Here is a 23,943-nt window from a genome sequence, read left to right on the forward strand (position 1 = left end):
TAGTTCCCTTCCTGACGCGGTTTTTGTCTTGGAAATCTAGTTGATAGGTTTAATGGGGCTGGGGATTTGTTACCATTCTCTGTTCATAGTTATTTTTATGTAGTCCTTTCCTGAGGCCATTGTTCCACCCATAGCCTTGAAGTACTCCAGTAATACACCTTAAAACACCTTAAAACAAAAAGTTTCATATAGGTTACTTCGTCAGTGAGAATTGGCAAATTCATTGGAGTTACATTTAGCCAATGAACAAATGATGGGGGGGGGAGGAGACTATAGTCATCTGCTTTATTCACAATAAATAATTTGCCATTGTCTCACATAGCAGCTTGACTGTCAGGAGTGCTCAGCTGGTTTTGTAATGAACTTGTTTGAAAGGTGCTTTTTTTAAAGGCAGACAATTCTGCATGGGCAAGTGACGCTTTGCAGTGGGAAAATAAACATGGCATTTAACATCATTAGGATCTTATTATTCATGTTCCCCTGGGCAGCAGAAAGCATCCTGGTTTGCCCTTGTGCCCTGCAGGACCAATTGCTTGATTTCACTTTTTTTTTCATATGTGGGGGAAAGATTTCAGCTGGAAAATTGCTGATAGCTTGCTTTAGAGTATCTCATTAAGCTTAGAGAACCGCTACGGGTTTATATACACCTGAACACGCTGAAAAGAACATTTTTGTTCAAATGTGGCCAGTCCAGTTAGGGGTACGAGTGGCTTTGTGTCCTAGTGGAGTTAGTGGAGACACTTGAAACTCTCACAAGTTGCACTCATCCTAAACACTGTCATGTCTCTTCTTGCTTATCTACTGAAGTGCAGTACTGTTAAACTCCCTGATGAATCTCATTTATAAGAACAAGCTCAATTCCAGGTAATGGCAAGCATTTTTTTCTAGGCATTTTGTGTTTTAAATGTCTGTCTGTACATTTCCAAAGGTTGGGGATTTTTTTGCGCTTGCAAACTGTAAGTTAAGGAGACACTTTGAGATGAACATTGGTAATTTGATTTCAGTGGAAATTAAGTCTATAAATACATACTTAGCCTCAGGAAATTGGTCTTTAAGCATTTGATATCCATAGCCAAGTTCTTAATTTTTGTTTTAAGTTTGGAAATTGAGTTGTTACTTTGCCAATTCAAGACACAATTTCCTCTTAAGCATCCCCACAGAGTTGCATGAGACAACAGACACAAATCATATATATTTTGGCAATTCCCTTATTTTTGGATGCAGTGCTCATACTGTGAATTGCTAGTATTTTCTTTATATTTATCATTATTATTATTTTTAACTAATGCTCACCCCACATAATTTTCATGGCTCTGGATTGTCTTTTTCTGTCTCTGTTCTGTTAACAGCAAAACTAAGCTGTTGCTCTGCCTTGTTACAGAGTCCTTAATGCTGCTGTGCACCTGTCTGCAGGCTTTTATGTTTTGCTCCTCATAATGAAGTCCAGTGGCTGCCAAGCTGGTAGAGGAGGGAGAACGCTTCCATTTGACACCAACACGTTGAACCATTTGTTCAGAACTGCAACTCTTAATTGTGCATGCTGCATCGTAATAAAGCCTTGTTGAAATTAATTATTTCTGTTGGCATACCCCTGCACTCAAGATGTTCCTGAATGAATCATGATGGTACCTCTCCTAGACATGATACAATTTATTAAAAGCTACATTCGATTGAAGGTGAAACGTTGGCAATGACCTTAGATTTAAATCCAGTGATTTTTTTTTTGTCAGTTTCACAAAACTGTGCATTGGTAGAAACATTACTTGTGGGGAAGGATAAATGAAAGAACTTGTAATCGTCATAGGAAGCACATCAGTGGAATAGAGAGAAATGGTCATTCTGGGCTGGAATGAAAATCCATGCTGGTTTTTGTGGCTATATAGGCTGCCTTAGAAAGCTGAACAACTCAAAATCACATAAACTCATCACAAATTCATGCTAGAAACCTGTGAACTAATTAATGCTAGAAAATTCTAGCAAAACCAGGTTTCTGAGCAGAACATTAGCAAGTGAAAATAGTTAGGTGAATGCAGGGCAATTCATATTAGAAAGGACAATTTATTAAACAACTGTGGAAACAGCATGCTGTTGTATTAAGCTATGGTGTATTTAAGATGTGTATTTGTATTGTATCCTGTTACTCGGAAAAGTGCAAAATGGTCCTCAGGAGCAAAGGAAAGAAAAAAGTCAGTTAAATGATTCTAAAGTTTATTTTACCTTGACTGCAACAATATGTTTTACCTGGTTTTAATTCTGAAGATTGTGAACAGCCTGAGCGGAAACTTTATGTAAAATCTGATCTGTAGCAAACAATTTCTGTCCCAATTCTGGTTTGACAATTGGAAATGAAATTTTACCAGGGAAAATATCAATCTTCTCTTTATGGGGCTTTGCTAAATTTCCCTGTGCTCCTCTGCTGAAGACTGTTATAGTTGGGTTTAATTGCCAAATACAAGTGCAGAGGGTTTCATGAGCAAGTAAGTATGCCACGCATATAAGAAAAGGTCAAGGAAATACTGATTTATACAGCTCAAAATGAAAATATTTGCCACTTCACAGTTAGCCATGTCCCAGCTGGCTTGAAGCAAGTGACATTCCTTCTGATGAAATGGTGCAAGATGACAGTGTACTGGGGATGTCATAATCTTCCCCTCCTCCACATGAAAACAGTTATCAAACAGAATGAAAAAATACATGAAAAGAAACAGTGAAAGGGCAAAGTGCCAGAAAGAGAAAAGATTTTGTTTCATTTTGCTTTTCTTTTGTTCCCATAAGACACATTGAATGACATTCACACTATAGCATACACTCATAATAATGGCAATAATAGCAGCAATGCATTTTATTGCATGCAATACATGTAAGTAGATGGCATGCTTGGAGATTCTCGGTGAAATACAGTGGTTTAAAAGTCTATAGCTCCTGCAAGATTAAAACAAGGGGCGATTAAACCAAGTTCAATGCACAAAATCAGTGTGCCATTAAGGAAATCTTTTAGTAATGAAAAACACATGTATAATAATAGTTATAATAATATATGTCATACATATAGTATATATTATATAATATATATCATATATATGATCCTATCTGATTTCGTAGCTCTTTGCAGATTTGCTGCCCAAATTGGAGGTAATCATATAATAAGGTATATGTCAGCTTTAATTGTTTTCCACTTAAACACATGGAAAGGAGTTCCTACTGCAGTGTTGCATATGTCAGGGAGATGAATGTTAATTTAAGAAGTGTGAAGCAAGTTAAAATTCGCTTAATTTCCCCAGGTTCTGCAACCAGTGCTGCAAGGAGAGGGAAGGATGGGAGCAGATTTCCACCTGACCTTCTTACTCTTGAAAAGGAGTTACAGCCATCTACTGCCAGGCTGCGGGTGCAGACTGCCCAAGCCATCGGCGCCCAAGGCCACAGAGAGACAAAGCAGCACCAAAACTCAGGTGAGTCTCCACATGACTGGAAGCTTCTCCAGAGTCTGGACAAGAACAGTTGTGTTTCTTTCAGAGGTGCCACCACCCTGGGCCCTTGCTGACTTTAAAGGGTTTGTTGAGATGTGTTGTTCTGGAGGTGGAAAGTCTGCAGAATTCTTTTAAAACCCCAACTGAGGTAGAGTAATCACTGTTGGAGCATTGTAAGACACAACAATTAGTCTTGTGGCATTAATAAGAAACAAAGCTTTTGGCTTTTTAGCTTTCAGGCAAATAATTATCTCCTTTGTGCTGGAAGCTGATGATAACTGTAGGCATTGTTTAGAATTATTATTTTTTTTCTTTTATTTTAAGGAAAAGATTACTTTTCAAAAGGATTTTATTCACATAGGTCATAGAAATGAGCTTTCTCTTGAACAGACAGATTAACTATTTTAAGATGACTTGTTTGTAATGAGTGCAAATACTTGTCCATGTTTAATTGTATTTTAAAAGCATCACATTAGTAATTGGCTATGACATCTTTTCTAGATCATCCTACTAATTCTCAGGCTTTCATTAAAAAAATTAGACTCGCACTTGTCTTTCAACTCCAAACTTGGAAAATGCTCTTAAATTAGCGCTGCAAGAATATCAGCTTGAGAAAACAGTATCTACAGAGTGTTTATTTGTAGAAATCACTATTCTTTAAAAACTAAACCATAGGGGAAAGGGGAGAAAGCTCAAAGGAAATTCCTCTGGGTGCTGGCACTGGTCTCTGTCGGTGGGAAACCTGTGTGTTTGCCTAGGTTTTATCTGCTTCTTTCAGTGTGGGCTCCTGCTGTGAGGAACAGAGGACGTGCTTGGGGTGCACGCTGTGCACTGCAGCTATGTTCCTAGACTGGGTTTTGACTGATCTGTGGGGTGGGGGATGCGGCAGCAACTCTCACAGTCTGGGACACGGTGGAGCTCTACTCCAACCCATTTGATAAGCTTTAGGATCAAATCCCACAATTTACATTCAGACAAACCTCCCATGCAGCTCGGAAAGTTTCTCTCCTTCGAGAGAGAGGAGTAAACACCCAACTGCCTGAGAGCACCAGAAGGGAAACTTGCTTGTATTTCATTCTCCTTCCCTGACAGACAGTTGCTTAGAATTTTTCTTGCCTCCAATCACCAAAACCTAATCCAGCAGAGAGCAGTGATACTAAGCACAATTTCAGAGAAAAGAAGCACTAGCAGATAAGGAAGCTTGAAAAAGCCATTAAAGCAGCTGATATGTTTTCTCATATTCTTTTATCCCCTTCTCATTAGTTATTAGGAACAATTGGAATTGCCACCACTTTCTGTCTCCAAAATTCCCTCATCCACTTATGCTAGTCCTGATCAAAAGCTAGTGAATCTCATAGTAGACATAAGATTTTTCTTCCCTGTCATGTAATGTCACCAAATCTTCCTGTCCTTATCATACTGTAAAACTATGTCACCAGATAAGGAAAGCAAATCTAAATTTGGAAAGCATCAGTGCTTCTTCCCTTGTTTTTTTTCCCTTCATGAAAAATACCTGTGTTAATCCAGGCTTTGGGAACAATTTTGAAGCCTGCCCTAATATCTGGTTGCTCTGGGTACTTTGCTGCATATTTCACTCTGTTATAGCTATAAGAGCTGCAGGTGCTGTCCGCATAACACAGTAGACATGCTTTTACATTCTGTATGCCATGCTTTATTTCAAATGCCTTATCTATTGCATTTTAATGAAATGAGATGGGTACCGTGCATCTATCTGATGTCAATTGATTGCAGAAAGAGCATTCAGTTGAACTTTAATTAGCATATAACTGATAAGTCCAATTACTTTGTAATGATTTGGAAATTACATGAACTACATATTTTGTGATTGTGGCCTTATATAAAACACAAAACTTGTGAGGAAATTTTAGCTCTTTAATGAACACTTAAAAAAAAACTGTTTTTCATTTAATCAGATATTAATTAGTTGGGAGAGGGAAATTTTAAATTAACATGTATTAACAGTGTTAATTGGCAGCAGCCTTCCCAATGAGTCAACTGCAGCATGGAAGCCTATTTCCACCACAGTGTGTAATGTAGCACAGAACATGCAGTCCATACAATGCCTCTTGTTGTGCTGAAATTTTGTAAGAAATTCAATTATTCTCTTATACTGGGGGTGGATCTGATGCATAATTAATTCTGGCTTGTTTTAAAGGATGCCTACATAATTACCAATGCACGGAATACGTTATCTCCAGCATATTTTTAAAACCTTAGTAGTTCCCCTTTGAAACTAGCCCTTGCTCTTTAATTAACAGATAACATATTGCAATATTAAATTTGAGATGTTGCCATTTTGGCAGCATTTGAAGTGATATTGTTCATTATGGTTGCCATGGAGCGTACTTCATTTAATTTATGATCATGTGTCCTTCTTGATGGAAGAATATCTTGGGGACAGCACCCACAGCGTTGCTTCAGAAATGCTGGTTTATATTTAAATACATGCTCTGGAAATCAGAGTGATGTGGGTATTTTTACTGCGTGTCTCTGGTGTTGCATGGTTATTTCCTGATGAACTAGGAGGGGAACTTTTGGGAAGGCCTTTGGAGCCTGGCCTTCAAAACCAGTTAACAATGAAAAAAAGTTGTCTGAGAGAATTAAGGACACAAAGGTTAGGTGCTTTCAGTGAATTGTGAGCTGAACAAGTATGACTCTTTTCCCATTAAACTCTGCAGGGACCCTAGCTAGACTTTTCATTCAAGTTAGATGCTAAATTGCCTGAAGTTAGAGGTTGTTAATGATCACCAGCATGCTCAGAATTGTTCAAATATAAGTATAACCTGGAAGTAAGACAGCCTAACACGCCTTTCCTTAGATAAATTGATATGAAACATAAAAAAACTGGAAAAAAGAAAAGATTGTTGAATTTTCTCATTAAAGTAAAAAATAGTTAAAAAGATTTAATTTCCTTCTGCTGGATTTCTCTTAGCTTTTTAATGTGACATATGACTCCAACTGTTTCTGGTTCATCAAAACACTATTAAAATACAACAATAACAAAAGTTTCTACATTTATCTATGGCAGAAGGAGGGAAGGAAAAGGTTACGGACCTATTGTTTCTCTCTCACAGCCAAAGGGTTTTTTATTCTCTGGATATATTTGGGTACCAGATGGCAGATTGATTTCGAAGTTGTCAAGCAGATTAACTGAAGTTGAGATCCTAAATCCGTTTGAGGGCCTGATGATCCTGCTTAGCAAAGATGCCAATGATCTCACGCAAAGTTGGGCATTTGGCATTTGAGAAAACAAAACAGGCTTATAGGTCCAAATGTTAACTCAGTTTAAAAACTTCATTCTGAAAAAAAATTAATGTTAGACTCTTCTGAAATAAAGGAGGCAAAATATTTTGTGCTCAGCTGGGATGTTTTCCTTGGTTTTCTGTAGCACAGACTTTTGATCTGGATTCCAGGAATACCAAGTTTCTCCCTCTTTGCTTCTTTCTCTGAGCTTCATAGAGAAGGTTGCTCTTGTTACATGAACAGAGGGTGGCAAAGCACAGGGTCCCAATCTAAACCAATTCATTCCCCTAGGCACGGCATGGAAATAAATAATCATTGAAGTATGGGAAGAGTGAAACAATTTGTGCACTCAAAGTGCAAAAGACAAACTGCTTGCACCCATTACCTTCACTGAAATTAGCACTGCTGATCTTGCCCCAAATTCATTTGTGACTGAGTGATCACAGCTGTTGAATAGTCTTGAATGCCTCAAGTAGCATAAGGTATTGGGCAATATCAATAGGGTTGCTAGAAGTGCCTAGAAAGCAAGGTAATTCCTGTTAGCTCTTTGGCTGCCTTTAATACAGCAGAATCATATCATGAAGTCAGCTGGTGATGTTGAGTGTTCAGATGCGTTGCTGTGCTGCTGTCTAACCCTGGCCTGAATGGAGCAAGACTGGTCAGAAAATGCTGCCTAATGGTTGTGTTAATACTCAGTTTTGCTGGTAATAATTTACAGAGCTGGCATATAAGAGGCCATGTTGAACATTAGGTCTACACAGACAGGATCCTATAATTGTTTTATGTGATGATCCGATATTCCAGAAGATATAAAACTGTTCTGTGTGGCTGCTTATTTTCAGTTATCTTTTTGTTTCTTCAGTCAAATTTCCCAGGATGTTGAAACAAGGCAGAAACAAAAGGAAAAAGATCAGGTTGAAATATTTTTTTTCAAAGTGGAAATAGCCATAGATATGTTGTAAATATTCCTTATTTCAGCACAGACTCTTTGACCAAAACCAACCAACCAAAACCTTTTGAAATGAACTTGTGCTCTGGGAACATTTTGTGGAGTGCATAGATTTGTGTATGTATGAGTGTTTGTGTTCTACTCCAAAATGCTCGATTCTGGTTGGCCTACAAAGGAACAAGACAGGGACTGAACAGCCTAATGATGCTTTAAAATGTTTATGCCTTTTTCCAAGCCTTCTATCAGTGTGACAATCTGAGAGGCTGAGTAAGAGACCTTGAGTCACTTGCAGTGGTGGGATTTGAGCAGGGTTGTTAGCTCAACCTACAGGGCTGGCTTTATTCTGACAAAGTCATGCCACCTCAAGGCAAAACTTGAAGAAGTCTGGAGAAAGCATCATGTTTTCCCCCTTTTTGTCGCAAAACCCAAGGCAAAGTGGTGAGAGATATGCGAGTGTTGGTTTAATGAGCTCCAAACATGGCGCAATGATTCAATGAGCCAGAAATTAGTCAGGCTGAGTAGCAAACTGACACTTTCTTTTAAAAACACCACAAAAGCATACTGTAATTTTGTATAATTACTGATCAATTGCCATTGATTTATGCCTGTCATTTGCCATCAAAGGACCAACTAGAATTTAGTCTGAGCACCAAAGAGCAACTGGATGCCTTTCTAATAGGATGTACTAAATAATTATGTAAGATGCACCTGGACTTCAGGATCATGGAGAATTCTATCATAAAAAATTGTAATGTAAGAGCACGAGATTTTAAACAAACTCATACCTCCTGAAAAGGAAAATGTTTTCTCCAATGGAGTAAGTCTTGTCCTTCACTAACACACTGATTCATATTTACCCTGTTGCAAAGACAAAGGTCCAGATTAGTCCCACCTGGTTTTGACACTTGACTGGAGGGTCTCAGCTAAGACCCCTTTCATTTGCTAAAAATAGAGGAGATGTCTTCACTGCTGGTCTAACGTGTTATGAATGTAAATCTATTCATCCCACACTGTCATCACACACACTGAATTTCTTGCTGCTTTATTGACTGGTAGTTGAATTAACACTACCTGGTCTATATTTTATATAACAAGGGCTAGGATGGGTCTCCTGCCCAGGAGATGGTCAGTGTTGGCTCCTCCAGCCCCATAGCTGGTACCTGGGTCTCTGGGTTCCATTGCTGAGCTGCTGCTGCAGGCTCCAGCTGCTGGTTTGTATAGGGAGACTAACTGCCCTGGCCAAAATAAAAGCTGTCTGGCACTGTTGTGGCCAAAGAGGATATGAGTAATATGTTCAGAGGCTGACCTTTCCGTAGTTTTGTGGAATAATTTAAATCAATGTTGCTGTATGAGAAATCATAGTTTCTGTCATCTGACACAATGTTCTGGGGGAAAAAATCGCCTCTCTGAGGAGAATAAAATGTGAAATGGAAACATGTGAAAATGTGAAAAATCTTAGTTTTCCTTTTTGCTTGATAGTAAAAGGAGACCAAAACCTAAAGAGAGGTGACAGTATGATTTTAGGCACACCACCTGTATTTTCAAGTGTCATTAGGCTGTGTGTGTGTGTGTGTCAGGATCTATACAGGCACAGGAGGTCTCTGTGTGCCACTGTACTCAAAACAGTATATGAAGAAAATGCTTGCATGTGCTTTTTCTGCCTTCCTGTTGAGATAGTGAAGTTTTTAATTGATTATTATGAGGGCAGGATTTAAATAAAAGAAAACAGCCAGCAGCTCCACAGTGCATGCTATTGATTTATGGTTTTGTCATCCTTTTCCAGGGCTTGGAAAATTAAATTTCTAAGGACAATCAAAGAAACAAAACGAGTAGCCAGGATCACTGCACAGTAAATGTATAGCTAGTTATGGTGTAGGTCAAACAGACTAATTAATAAAATGTCCTGAAAGATAAAAGCAACAGCTTATGATACATATTTAGACCTGGAGAGCAGGGTCTCATCTTTGCAAAAACAGCATTTGTGGGATATTTTTGCTAAATGATGACGGAGGGCCAGGGTTAAGCCCAGTGAACTTTCTTTCAAGGCGTATCGGAAGTTAGAGAGGCGAGGAGTGATTCATCATTCAGAAATCTCAGAATAGATTTGCTAAATTTACAAATTCTGTGTTAATTCTGTTGCTCTACTCCAGTCTTGACTGGCAACAGCTGTTTCCTTTGTTCTCCTTTACTCCTTGTCTTCATAATTTTCCCGTGAAACATACCTGGTTTTGTGCTGTGAGATCCTGAGTTGGTTTGGAAGGTGATATTTGTAAGGGGATCGGTCAGCGCAGTAGTGAAGAAAAGCAAGAGAATATTTTTTGCTTTGTTTCATTTTCCATTGCCCATTTTCTGTAGTTACTCTAGCAGAGACTATTTACAGGCATATTTCCAGACAGAACAAAGTTTTGACAATTGCAGGTTATTTGGGCAAAGCAAACTTACATTTCTTTGGGAAGCTGGTTCTTTGCCCTCTTTCAAACACAAAGCCACAGAGAACTGTGACCTCGTTGGTCAATCAAGCAAAACAAATTGAATTTGAAGTAATTATTGCTTGCCACAGTGTGCTTGGGAATATGCTAACAACTGAGAACTATTTGCAAAGAATTAGTTCATTTAATTAAATAGACAAAGATGAAATCAGATAAATTATTCCTTTTGCCCATGTCTAATAATAAATATCAACGACTGGTTTCTTTTGGCTGTTGCACTGCCGATGCTTTCATTGATGAGTCTTGTCTCTTTGAGTAAGCAAACAAAGGCATAAAATATAGCATTCTCACGGGATTTTTAGTCTGTTTTTTTCTATTTGGAAGTTGGGGTACCCTCTCCTGTCTTGAACTTCTACGTTTTAAAAGAAATGAGAATTAACTATCTCAAGTGATTGGAGATCTAGCAATGATGAGAACTGGGTCTGACCAACGTCCAGAGAAAGGGGATACACCAAGACTACAAAAAAAAATGGTGGAGGAGGATGAGTTGTTTTGCATATTTGCTTGGGCTAGGACAAATTACCCTGGAATAAAATAACATTGAGATGTTCTAAAGAAGTAATCTGACTGGAAGGTTAATAAAAAATGGAGGGGATCATGATCATCTATAGTCTCCACCCTCAGAGGTTTTAAGAATAGCCTAGGCATGACTTTCGCATACTTCACCTTGGGACAAGTGGGATAGGTAACGTGACCTTTATCCATGTTACTGCCACGCCTGTGATTCAGGTACAAGTTGTGTAGGAAACTGAAAATTTAAATAGTGAGAATGTTAATTTTCACCCTTAATATCTAAGGACTGAAAGTCATCTGTCTGATCATCATCTACTTCAAACTGGTATAAACTAAACAGAGGGGTTTGGGGGGAAGGAGGAGGTAGCTGCACTGCTTTGTACATGCACTTTGAATAGAGCTTTCTCTGTTTTAGCAGTGTTACACATTTTCTATCTGTAACCCAAGTTTATCTGCCTCAAAATCCCCCTGTTTAATGTATCTCATATGTAATGAGAGAAAGAGGCAAGTGGAGACAGAGATAAAGGATGTTTATTCCTATACCAAGAACCACAGTCATCCGTGTCCTGGAAATCAAAGCCATGAGTTTTTGTGTGGTGGGATCTGCCATGCTTTCCTCACTATAGACAAGCTAGTTCATCAGTGGTTTTGAAAGGTTGTTTTCAGTCATGCCATGGCTCACCTCCATACATTGGGTGCTTCTGATATACCACTAGTCTTAAGTGAATTTTCCCTTTTGCAACGTCCTTCTCATTTGGCAGTGCCCACCTTGACTTTTGGTTATTTTGAGCAGCCTCTCTCTTATTTCAGAGCCTCTTCTGTTACAGATGTATGTATGATTTCTCAGGGATTTGAGGGTGTCTCAGGAGCCATTCTTGCTTATGCTGCAAGATAGTGACAGAAAACTGAATGGTACCATAATATACCCAAGATAAGTTTTTGAGACATCATGTTATCACAACCAGAACTAACTCCAGAGACCATTATATGCATTTATTATACAGTACTAAAGTATGAAAGACTCAATTAAAGTTTATTTGCTATAAAATTAACACTCCTTTCTTCTTCTTCACTGTGCTGATTATGTTAAAACAGAACAATGAGGCAGCTGCAGTGGAACAGTATCAGAGAAATTTCTGTCAGCATTTACTATAGGCAAAATTATAAGGCTAAGTTTTCTCAGCCAGCTCAGTGAGCCAACTGGCTGCGCATGTTGCAAATGCTTTTTTATACTACCATGAACTGCAAAAAGAATACATGGAAATTTTTATTCTTTTTTGAAAAGTAAGAGAATGGTGCAAACAGGAAAAATTGCCATGTTCAGCTCTTGCATTGTGTTTCTCTTCCACAGCTTTCCAGGGCTCTGATCCAGTGAAGCTGCTCAGTGCTCGTACAACTTTAAGCACCTACGCAGTCCCTTTGAAGTTGTTGTGACACTCTTAAAAAGTGCAAACACTTCTTGCTTGAACTTTAATTTGATCTGAATGTTGGAATATTCCTAAGGAAAATACTGTGGTTTACAATTAATTCAATTCATGACACTTTAGTATATAGGGAAAACTGAGTGGGAATGATCACCTTTGAAAACAAGTCAATGAAAATCAATCATGGGGACTGTGTTTCTTTTGCATATTTTATAGTAGAATAAAACTTCTTTAGACTGGGTTCCTTTTTCAGGGTCCTTTATTGTAATTTCTCTAGAAGCTTTCTGGACCTACTCCTATTAGATTTTATATGCTTCTGTTTCATGAGAGTGAAAAACAAGATTTCAAACGACAAGTCTATTGAAACCCTCATTTTTTTATCATAAGGCTTTAAAAAAATAAAAATCCTTCAATTTATTTTTTTCCTCTGTGATGGAGTTGGAATAAGAATAGTAATTTGGCAATGTAAATTTGCATAGAAATATGCTGCCTAAGAACCCATCTATTACACGAGTTATTACTCAAGCGGATATGAAATGCCCCAGAGGTAAAGCAGAGTGATGGCAGAACAAAAAAGTGTGGGCTTAAGTTTGTTGACTTCATGTTTATTTTTATTTAATATGTCTCCAGGTGAATATTAACTTTTTTTGCTGGATGTTCACTTCTGGCTCACTCATACTGAAATAAGAAAAGTGGGTGCTCTGATTAACATTTGGCTTTGTTTAAATGTGGCTTTTCTATTCCTTGATGAAATACAACTTCATGGGTTTCTTTAGGGGTGATTTGTTTTTCCTATTTTCCAATGACTCAGAAGGGATATTCCTACACCAAAAGCAATCACACATTGTAGGCAGCTACTGTAATTTTTCTTCCTTTGTGACTGTGGACATGTACTATTTGCCTTACATGCAGATTCATTGAACATGATGTCAAAAGAGCAGAGTTCTATTCCCAGTTCTGGTTTTGCTTTTTTTTCTGTTTTTCATCCATATTTCTTCCTGACTAATGGCTGATAAATCTAGTTCACTATGAATTGTATTCAAGGTACGGGAAAAGCAAAGTGAGTTAGGGTTTAATGAGAGAGAGCAGCAAAAGGTTCTTCTTCCAAAGCTTCCAAAAGCTGCTTCCACCACACTAAAATACATTGCAAAGGATGTGTGCTCTCTGCTGGCTTGCTCAGCTTGTGCTTTCTAGGTGAAGACGACTTTTCCTCGAGTGGAGACAGGAGGGGTCTTTAAAACAAACAAGCAAACAAAAAAGTTTAGGTTTCTGAGATTTGTTTTCCTCTTATAATGTATTATTTCGTTTGCTATAATGCAGTCAAACATTGAGACATGGTTCTAAATGCTGGTTTTGATTCTGTGCATCTTGCAGCTTTCAATTAAGTCAGTTAATACACGTCTTGTTATCCTTACTCTTCTGAAGATGCACCAAGCTATGGAACTTTATTTTGAAGCTGAAAATGAAACTGAAATGTCTGGTGATATCATAAGGGTTAATTGGGCAATAATTACTATTCTGGTATCTTACTCTCAATTAATGACAAATGAAAAACAAAAAAGAAGCCAAAATAGCTTACGTTTCTATACTGCAGACAATAATGACCATCACATGGGTTGTTATAATCACAATAGACTTGTAATATTTTTCAGCTGAAATAGTTTAATTTTATTTTTTATAACTGACTAGTGTTATTTTCTGCTTTAGAAATTAGCTCTGCAATTCTAAATATCTTTTTCTCTCATGTTTTATGGCCATATAAATAGGGTAATATTTTTCTCCCATTGCTTTTGTTTGGTTTTCTGACTCTTTCCATATTGATTTGTCTCAGTCCTCTGTGAAATTGATTACATTTTTTTCTTTAGAAATGAGGCTTCTGGAATTCTGCATTATATTTACCACTCAAGAAACAAATGACAACAAAGAAATGGGTTTCTTTTAAAATGAAACAAAAGCCTCATTCGATGAGAGTTAATTTAATGAAAGTATTTAATCTTCCCCTCCTCTCTATCCTGAAGCAAGAAGTTATGGCACTTCTTTATTTTAAGATCTCCTTGCCATGTTTATTCTGAGTCATTCTCAGTTTACTGGCAGAAACGAATTTTTATTCTGTTAGGACTGCTGAGATTATCCTGCTTTGCAACAAGGAGCTTTAGTCCTTTTTCTCATTTGAGTATCATCAATAGACTGAACGAAAGGTCTTGCTATAGTACATTCACTTAAATTTAGTATTGTTTGTCGCATGAATTCCTGTTCCATTTTGCATGACCAGAAGAAATGGAGGGGAAGATGGCAATTGCTTGTGTGGTAAACCCACATTCTGCCAAATTTAATCCAAAGGATTTTGCTAATCCCCTGATCTGGCCTACCAAGGAATGCTGAGCCCATTCCCTCTATGCAGCCTGCAGACTGTTTTATGCAACATCAGTGGTAGGAAGCAAACCTTTCCTACCAGTTCAGTAATGCTCCACAGGTCACACTTAGCAAAACTACAGCTGAGCTGCTCTGTCTGTGTTTATGGCAGTCTGCTGAAAAACTTAACTCCAGTGAGGGTTGGAGCCATTGGACTGGCACCTTGCCTGTGGCTGGGGTTAAGCTCTGTGTGCTCAGATCAAGACAGGGAAGTGTAAACCAGCTTGGCTCAGTGCTACACGTTGCTGGTGGGAGGCTCTTTGAGGTGGAGCAGCCTCTACTTTTGCAGAGGAGATAGATAAAGTGTGGTATTGTCAGTTGTCTAATGTCAGCCTAGTGCCTTTTTGGTGACAAACAGACCCATTCTCAATTCACTTTTGAGCTGTAGTCTATTGCAGCCAAGCAGATGCCTAGTCCTAATGAGAAGAGGCAAGACAGCTGCAGCCCAGCTGTGTAAACCTTTCACCAGTATAGGGACTGGGATGTTTTCTTGTCCTACAGTCTAGAACCTGTGTGGTTTTTTTTGTCCTACAGTCTAGATCCTGTGTTGGAAAGGTCTCCTCATGGCTCTTCTGCTTATATTCTGTGTCTGGGGTAGCTGCAACAGCTGAGGATACTATAGAAAGCCATGCTTTGTTCATGCCACTCTTAGATCCAGAAAAGCTAGTTACCATCCAGATGAAAAATGCACAGAGAAGCCCTGACTTTCAACCACTTGTTCTCTTGTTCTAAACCTTCACCTTTACACAAGTGTGGCTGTGAACATTAAAGCTGACCTCAGGTTCTGGAAATCCATGACACCCTGCTCTCCTGACAGCAGGTTTTGTTTCTCATCTGATACTCCCTACCCTATACCAGTGCAGGGTGCTGACAAATATAGAGCATGATGAGGAACAGTTTTGTAGCTATGCATCACAGTTCAATTTAGCTTCCAAATGACTGACAACGAAAAAGTTTGGGTAAAATATATAAATAAAAAATAATAAAATAAAATAAAAAATAATATAAATATAAATACTATAAATACTATAAAATAAAATATAAATGTTTCATGGAAAGGTTTGCAGGTTTATATCATGCGACATGAATTTTTTCCCCCAGTGTAACTGTATTAGGCTCTTTAAATACTGTGAGATGGGGTGCGGGGAGGTGGGAGTGAGAGAGGAGAAAGAAAAGCTTATTCCCTGTGTCAACTATGTGTTTAGAGACCTGAAGGTTGAACTGGAAACTACATCACCCTTCAATATAAAATGTATCTTATAGTGGATGTAAGAAATTCCATGGAAGAAAAATGGCCACAGATCAGGTTATTCTTTCTCTTCCTCCCACTTCCTGCCATGTTTTTATAGCTATTATTGAACAAAATCTGTGTCAGAACAGATTAATCTCTTGAATGGTGCTCCCTAGAGTAGGAAAAAGCCTTGGGCCCTACATGAGTGTGATCAACAAGGTGTTACAACCTGCTCATGGATGGCTGCTAGGAATGGATCACAAGCACGGGCTGCTTTGAAAGCACTTTGTGCCAGAAGGCACCTTTCCAGGAGACCACTGAATGGAGCAAGAAGAGGCTCAAGGTGAGAGAAAGCTTCTGCATGGTGTGGTCAGTTCCAGGGGGCTCACCTAGGGATGGGATCCAGAAACAGTTTTAAACACCCTGAAATATCTTAGCCCTTTCTGGTCTGCTCCATTGTTTAGACTCAGACTCCAGTTACAGACCCAAAATACTGGGGGAAATATCAAAGACTTTGTCAACTAGTCACAGCTATTGAAGACTGCTTGTTATTAGTGATTGGCATGCTCACTTTGCAGTGCTTGTGACTCCCACCATGGCCTGTTTCAGATAATAAAGAAGAGCCCCAAAACACCTGGTTAAAGAAAATATTAATCTGTCTGCAGGGAGAGTTTTGTAGTTCTCTGTCCTCATGAGCAAATCATGGCATTTGGAGTATAAGAAAATGGGCGCAACCTCTTGATGTCAAGCAATGAAATTATGGCCAGTGCTTCAGAATCTATTAAAAATCCGTATTAACAAATATAAACAAGTCACCAGGGAGGTTTTCAGTGCAATGTTATTGACAGGAGAGTCCAGAAGCATGTCCTCTTGAACCATTACTACCTCAATATGTAAATCCTTCATGATTCCATATCTGTCATGCCTGTGTATTATTTGGGCAGCTGTAATAGCTCTATTGTTCCAATGAAAACATGCTCCAAATATTTCTTTATGCAGAGTAGTCTCCAGATGTTTCTCCCAGGAGTTGGTCTTACGTGTGCATGTTTGAATTCACCTATGGATTCAGTTAATTCTTCTCTTTCTCTAGATTTACAACATGCAAGTTAAATTCTTTGCTCATGCACTTCAACATGTCATGACTGTGATTTTCCCTTCCAAGCTCTTCCAGTGTTCTTGCAGACTTCATGAAAAAAGAAATGTGTATTTCTATGCTGTCCTGTCCCTATCAGAGTGTCTTAAAAAACCTGTGATGTACAAGAGAATATGTAGCGAATTCCAATGTCCAATAACTTACCTTTGCTGGTTTTATCTCTGTTGGTGTCTGCTTATCTCAGCTGCCATTCTGTTTTTTCAGGTAGAAAAATATTTTGTCTTCTAAATCAATAATTGAACCTTTTATGGAAATTTTTGCATTCTGTATTCCTCTGCTGTCACTACCTTCTCCTTTTTGTTGTTTTCCCTCTTATTCGTGTAATCTCAGCGTCACTCTTCTTCTCACAGCCCCATCCCAAAGGTAGACGTGACTTCAGAAGACTTCTGGATGTCTTCAGAAGAGTTGTTGATAAATAATACCACTGTGTAAACAGAGCTGAACTTTGGTCTGTTCTTTCCTCTTTGCTGCCTTCCAACTAGACAAGCAGAGAAGAAAGGACTGCATGTTCATCCACCTCAGGCTATCCTTTCCTTACTGAAAGCTTTTCTCCAAAGGTTACTCAGAAGGGGAGAGAAGGAAAAGTATTTTTGTAAATGAAAAGCGGGCAAATTAGAAAGATAAGCATCAGAGGATGTTCATCATGGGTGAATTGCAGAACAGTGAGCAAGAGAGATAACTCCTTATGCACTAAAAAAATCCCCATGGTGCCCATAAATAATTTGTCTGGCAAGAAAGAATAATGAACAAGTGCTGGGGATTTAAGTGCAAAAGGACTCAGTGCTTAGTTCCCTTCTTTCAACCCATGGTTGTTCCATTTTCACTAAGGAGCCGACAGCAATGTCTTACAGGATTTAATGTGGCCAGATATCTAGCCACTGAGCTTTCCACCTAGTTTGGGAGTCTCAGAAACTGGAAACAACACATTTACCATCCCAAGTCGCCCAAGTGTTGAGGCTGAAGAAATAAATTGGGATCGAATATTTCTTTTCGGTGATAAGGAATATATGTGTAATTCTTGACTGTCAGGGCCAGATACTCAAACAGTGGGACAAGAGGTGCAGTTGAATGAGGCAGATTCATGATCAAAGGACATTCAAGAACTGATGGTGCTGTGTGGTACTTTACTGAGCTGTGGTTGTACTGGATTCTTTATGGCACAAAGTTGTACCAATATAGCTGGGAAATGCATCCTTAGGGATGTTTTCAGCCTGGTTTCCTCCTCCTAATTGCTATCCAAAAAAAAAAAAAATCCAACAACAAACCAACTAAATCAATTTCCTATTCATTTATCTGCTCCTGCTCCTGACTTTGAGCTAGGCTAAAAGTTTTCCAAACACTTCAAAGTGCAGAGATTTGTACTATTTACTGAAATCAGCATTTCTGGAAAGAGTTTTGCATTTCCTGTTTGCTCAGTGATGTCATGCTGTGTGATAACTGCCATGTCTGGGTCAGCTTTGATTTATTTTCTCTAAAGCAACTGAGATTTATTGTTCCTGACACTCCTTTTTATGTGTTTATTTTGTGGTGTGACTGATCTTTCTACAAACAAAGCTTTTGCTCATATTTCCAGGGTATTTTTCCCCATTCTATATTCAAGGAAAATGCAGGAAATGGGCCAATTTGGAAGCCGTAGCTTTCTAAAAGCTGATAATCTTTTTTAAAGCCCTGAAGTATAGAATTCCCCCAGATGATCTTGTAGAAGCCAATTCTTCATTATGTTATGACGCATGTATGTGCAGACACTCATTCAGCTATTATTAGTGCCTGAGCTGAAGTAATGTCCTTTCTCAAAAGAGTAGAAATCATGGGGGAAAAAAATCCTGCAAACACCAGCAAAATTTGTTCTCTGAACTATTTTAGCCACTTCTGCAGGAAGAAGTAGAACCCAAGAAACAATGTTCATAGACTAGTTTCTCCCTAAGAATGGCAAACACACACTGCTTTTGAAAAGTGGTGAGAGTAGCAGGTTAGGACTCTGACTGCAAACATACTCTGTGGTCGCAGCCTCGTCTGCTAAGGGTAATGGTAGTGGCTTGGTACTTCGAGGCCTGGAAAGTTTCTGTTTAGTATTCAAGTCTTTTTATTGAAACATCACAAAACAGTAAAATTTTGCTCCACTTTCCAAAAGAGAGGATGGTTACTGTTTTCTTCATTTAAGCCACATTTTCTGCCAAGTGTAGCTATTAGTTTCTGTTTCAGTGCTGCAGAAGACATGAAAGGAGGGAATCTTTACTCTGTAGAACTAAGAAGAAAGTGGATATGAGAAAGGAAGTCAGAAGTGCAAGCAGTGTTAGCTCTACTTTATAGACAGGATATGGAGAGCAGATGATAAGTGTTTTTGTTAAGTTTTTCCAGAGAAAAATGATGATGCCAACTGCTAGTCAATGTACCAGAGTCTCTATCACTAGATACAGTGAGAGAAAGATGAGGGTATTAAATTCAGCAGTGGTATAACCAGAATAACTTTGAAATAAACAGGAGCCTTTGGATCAACTTGGAAGAATCTAGATTTTTTTCTAGTGATTTAGTTAGTGACTGCAGTTACGGATGTCACCTGTCACAAACTTCTGTCTCATTTTAAGGTACTGATAACCTTTTTGCCTTTCAGCATCTTAAAAAGTGATGCAACAGAGAACGTTGTTTCCTTATGAATCCCTGCAGCTCCCAGCACACAGAATGTCTCAGAACTATTGCAGTATCCAAATGAAAATACAAATTAGGTGTTCAAAATCATATACTTGATCTGAAGAGCACCTTGAAGCTGAATTTCTGCCAGTCTGTTGGCTCAATCCCTTCACCCCAAATTTTCTCCAACTATTTACTCCCAGCATTCTGCTGTGCAAACATCTTTGTTGGAGCTGCCACTGCCTTTTGTCTTGCAAGTCATTCTCTGTGTGTGGCAGTGGCAGGGGTACATCATAATTGAATCTCACTTTCTCATGTGGCTTTTACAACTCTGAGTTCAGACCCTGCCCAGATGCTCCCACCGTGTCAAAATCCATCAGGCATGTCTGTTTTCATCACTTATGAACAGGGGGATCTGAGCACATGGTACTGTCAGAATAAAAGTGAAAGCAAACGCTATGCACAGAAATCTCTTCATTTATCCTTTCTTTCCTTCTCTCTTCTTTTCTTTTTTAATGACTTCAGGTATTAGTCTCACAGGGTGTCATGTGAGTAGCTCAGAAGTGACCATACATTTAAAACTATTCTTTAAAATAGCTGGAATCCATTAAAAGCCCCCATTTGTATTCAGGCCATTTCAGCATTGAGCAGCATGAAAGGAAGAGATCAATAATCACATTCAAGACCCAACTTCTTGCTGTGCCAGGCTAACATACACTAGCTCAGCTCTAGCATCGAATTCAGTTCTCCCTGATTTGTCCCTCTAGTATCCATCGTCTTCCCTTTCACCTAGCTATCCTCTAAGACTATTTCCCAATTCAGCTATGATAACCTTGTTTTACATCTTTGCAGTTTATTCCCATATCTACCTTTCTCCTCCTTGATCTGTCATTTAGGAATTACTATTGAAAGGCCTCATGTTCACAGTTATCTTGGTATAGCCTTTATTTTACTGCCACTCTCAATCATCACTGGCTCTACAAACTTGCTCCACTCCTTCAGTAACAGGTTTATATCAGCAGGAAGGAAAGTACTGCTTAACAAGCAAATGTGTACCATGAGGAAAAAGATAGTAGGTCTGTGGTGACACATGTCATAAGCTGAGAGTATGCAAAAGTAGTTATTGTTTCCTGACAGAAAATTGTAAAAATGGTAACTAGGAGGGGCTTCTTATTTTCTGTGGTCTTGAATGTTTTCACAGCTCAGGTAATTCCTTGCATAAGCATTATCATCATTAACTCAGGCCCCACTCCTGTTCTCTTCTGCCTTTTATCTAGCCCCAGCTTTTAACATTACTACCAAGTCTCCACGGTTGTCTAAAAATATTTGGTGCATTTCAGGTTCTTTTGTTGTTGTTTTAAAACCAATTAAATATTCCCAAAAAATTAGCTCTTGGAGTTACTGGTGCCTCTTCCAACAACAAAGCAGTAGCCAGCATTACCTCCTATTCATTAACGCTCCAAGATGGGAGAAATGGAGGGGGCATGTAGCCAAAACTCAGAGTTGCACAAAGGGGATATGTTGTGGGAGGATGGAAGGAAAGAGAAAAACTGAATATGGAATGGATGCCAAGAAACAATGAATGCAGCAATGGCACTAAGGGTCCAAAGCAAGATGCCCTTCTGTGTGACCATGTGCCAAGTCAGGGAGAAATAATGCGAGGATGTGTTGATGTTTGATTTGCTGCTGGTTTTGTGTCATGCTGAATCTGGCAGTCGCACAGTTTCTGCTGTGTATCACAAAACTCCTGTGGTGAGAAACCACATAAAAAACACTACGGAGGGGAAAAACATTGGCACAAGAATTTCAGGGCTGTCAGTCCCTTAAATGAAATCTTGCTTTAGGTATAGTATCAAATCCCTCTAGTCTACACTTACTTTAACCTTATTTATGACTGAGTCTCATTTTCTACAGATTCCAATTGCACAGACAGAAAAAAAAGCTTTTAAATACTGCCATATGAATAGAAAAGTCCTGGTTTCTCAGTATATCATGCTTAAAATGGCTCTTGCTTTATGCATGTGTGAATTTATAAATCAAGCTTAAGCCAAAAGATACTATGGAGCATTTGTTAAAAATTGGAACAAGGTCTTTGTGGATCTAGGCTTATCTCAGGGCTGGAGTTTCAAGGGTTTGAGGTACTGAAATCATTGGATCATGTTTTATGTCTGAACTTGTAGAATCTAAAGAATTATTTGGAGGTTTGAACCGCCTTACTCCTATGTGCAGACTGAGACCCAGGGTGCAAGACTGGTGGTATTTGTACCTGTTTCGCAGGGTTCTCAGAAATAACATTGAGTTGTGCAGCTTTTCAATCCTCTTCTAAAGGCAGGCTAGCTAGGGGATGCAGGGAATAGCTGTGACATGACTTGAAAATCTGTAAGGCACCCAGAGAGAAACTGTCACCCCTTTGTGGGGAACAAAGGTGCTCTATTGTTTTCAGAATAGACCAAATCCTGCAGAAGTTAGCAAAGAACTGAATAATTTTTCCTACGCTGTTTGTTTCCCCCCTTCCCCTTGTAGAGTTTTAAGTTGGCACAAAATGCTGGTAGAGGACAGAAGGATAGGAGTTGTTGTAATGCAGTTTGAAGGTAAAACATCAAGTACCTTTGAAACAACAGAAACAGGGTTTTGGGGTGTTTTTTTGGGGAGAGGTGGTGGTCTCCTGAGATTTGTGAACAAGGTTTTACCTTCCAACACAAAAGTAAATGGAATCCACATGCAGACTTCCCTTGGCCTGTTCTCCTGATGAGCATTGATCTCTTCAAGCTTTATTCTTGTTTTTCAGCAATCTTCCCATTTGATGTTGAATCTTAACCCACAAAAGGCAAAAAACTTCATATATTTTCAAGTCAGACAGTAATATTAGGGGGTAGCCAGAATTTCATGGTGTTCTTCTCATGCCCTCCTGAGCACCCAAGAACTGAATTTTGCAATTAATTACCAGAGTGTTCTAGAGTGAAATTTCCATCAGTCAAAATAAGGCTTTTGTTTTCTTGCAGTGAAATGGGAAATTCACTTGCTCTGAGCAAACTGAACATATGTTTATCCCATGTGAAAATCTGCCATTAGCGCCCACAAGCTTCTAGTTTACACAACATCTATTTTCTTCTGCAGTGGGTAATGAAAGAAGTGTCAGAGCCACCCAAGCTCTTCTACAGTCTCACACACCATTATTTCAAGGACCTTAGAGCAAAAGCCACAGCACCCATGCATGATGACAGATTTCCAGTGTTGTGCACAAAAAAAAATTAGTTAATTTTTTATGTATATTTAAAAATAGGCTTTAGATCCTCTCTAAAAAGCCACAAATAATACAGAAGGGGTGAGGTTCCTTATTTTTTTTGTTCTGGTCTGTTTATTGTTAAGAAAAGGAAAATATTCTGTTGGATTTTGTAGTTGATTTTTTTGTAGTAGTTTTCGATGAAAAAAACGGCCACAAGCCACACAAGTGAAGATAAACTTCTTGTCCTTCCTCTTTGGTGAAGCCATCAGAAAAGTGCCTCTTTCCTCCTTAAAATGTTGTACTCATCCCTGCTCAGCATCCTCCCCGTTTCAGAGCTAGAGATACACAGCTGCTTCCCAACTTCATTTGCCTGTACCAATCCAAGGGGGAAGAGCATTCCCACTGCATTTGAAGCAATATTGCTCTCAAGGCACACACACCAAGCCGAAAATCCTTTGGCATTTCAGAACAGTATACAGCAGCCAAGTATTTGACAAATTGATATTAGGAACTGGTAGCAGTGCAACAGGCTGATGACACTGTGCACAGCCTGTGAAGTCTTACACACCAGCAACAGCTTTTTTTAAGCTTCTTCCTACACAATAGAACAAAGTCCTTCAGGCTTTTCACTCAGCAATCCATTGTAAGCTAATCAAAAACAGAGTAATGGGAAGCTCTGCACCAGAAGTGTTCAGAGTCTCATAGACAGGGCTGGATTCAGGCAGCTATCAGGTGGGTTAAAGACTATTTCCTACAGGAAAATTTTCATAAAGTGGTCAGATCGGGATCATTGAACAACCTTTCACATCTAAGAGAGTGCTGCTAAAATGCCACTATTCTTGTTATGCTCAATACTTGGGAGGTGAAGACCCAAAGTTGCTGTTACACTGATTTTTTTTACTTATGCTCTTTGATGCTTCAAGAAATCAGTCGTCTTTCTGCATGTTTGCAGCTATGAGTCCCTGATTTTATCACAATTAGTGCATATTAATGCATCAATGTGGAAAACTGGAATATTATTTTAGACCAGTAGCTTTAACATAAAGCAAGGGGAAAGCATTCCTGACCCCTGTGAATTTGAAAGACTTAAAATCTAGGAGCACAATCTAAGAATCCAAATGTTCTAGGGCAGTGGGTTCCGAGGGCAAGCTGAGAATGGTTTTTCTAGAACAAACTAAAAGTGAATG

The sequence above is a fragment of the Pezoporus occidentalis genome, unplaced genomic scaffold (genome assembly GCF_034315485.1).
Source record: "Pezoporus occidentalis ecotype Australia unplaced genomic scaffold, CSIRO_AGI_Poc_V1 ctg142, whole genome shotgun sequence".
Taxonomy (NCBI): domain Eukaryota; kingdom Metazoa; phylum Chordata; class Aves; order Psittaciformes; family Psittacidae; genus Pezoporus; species Pezoporus occidentalis.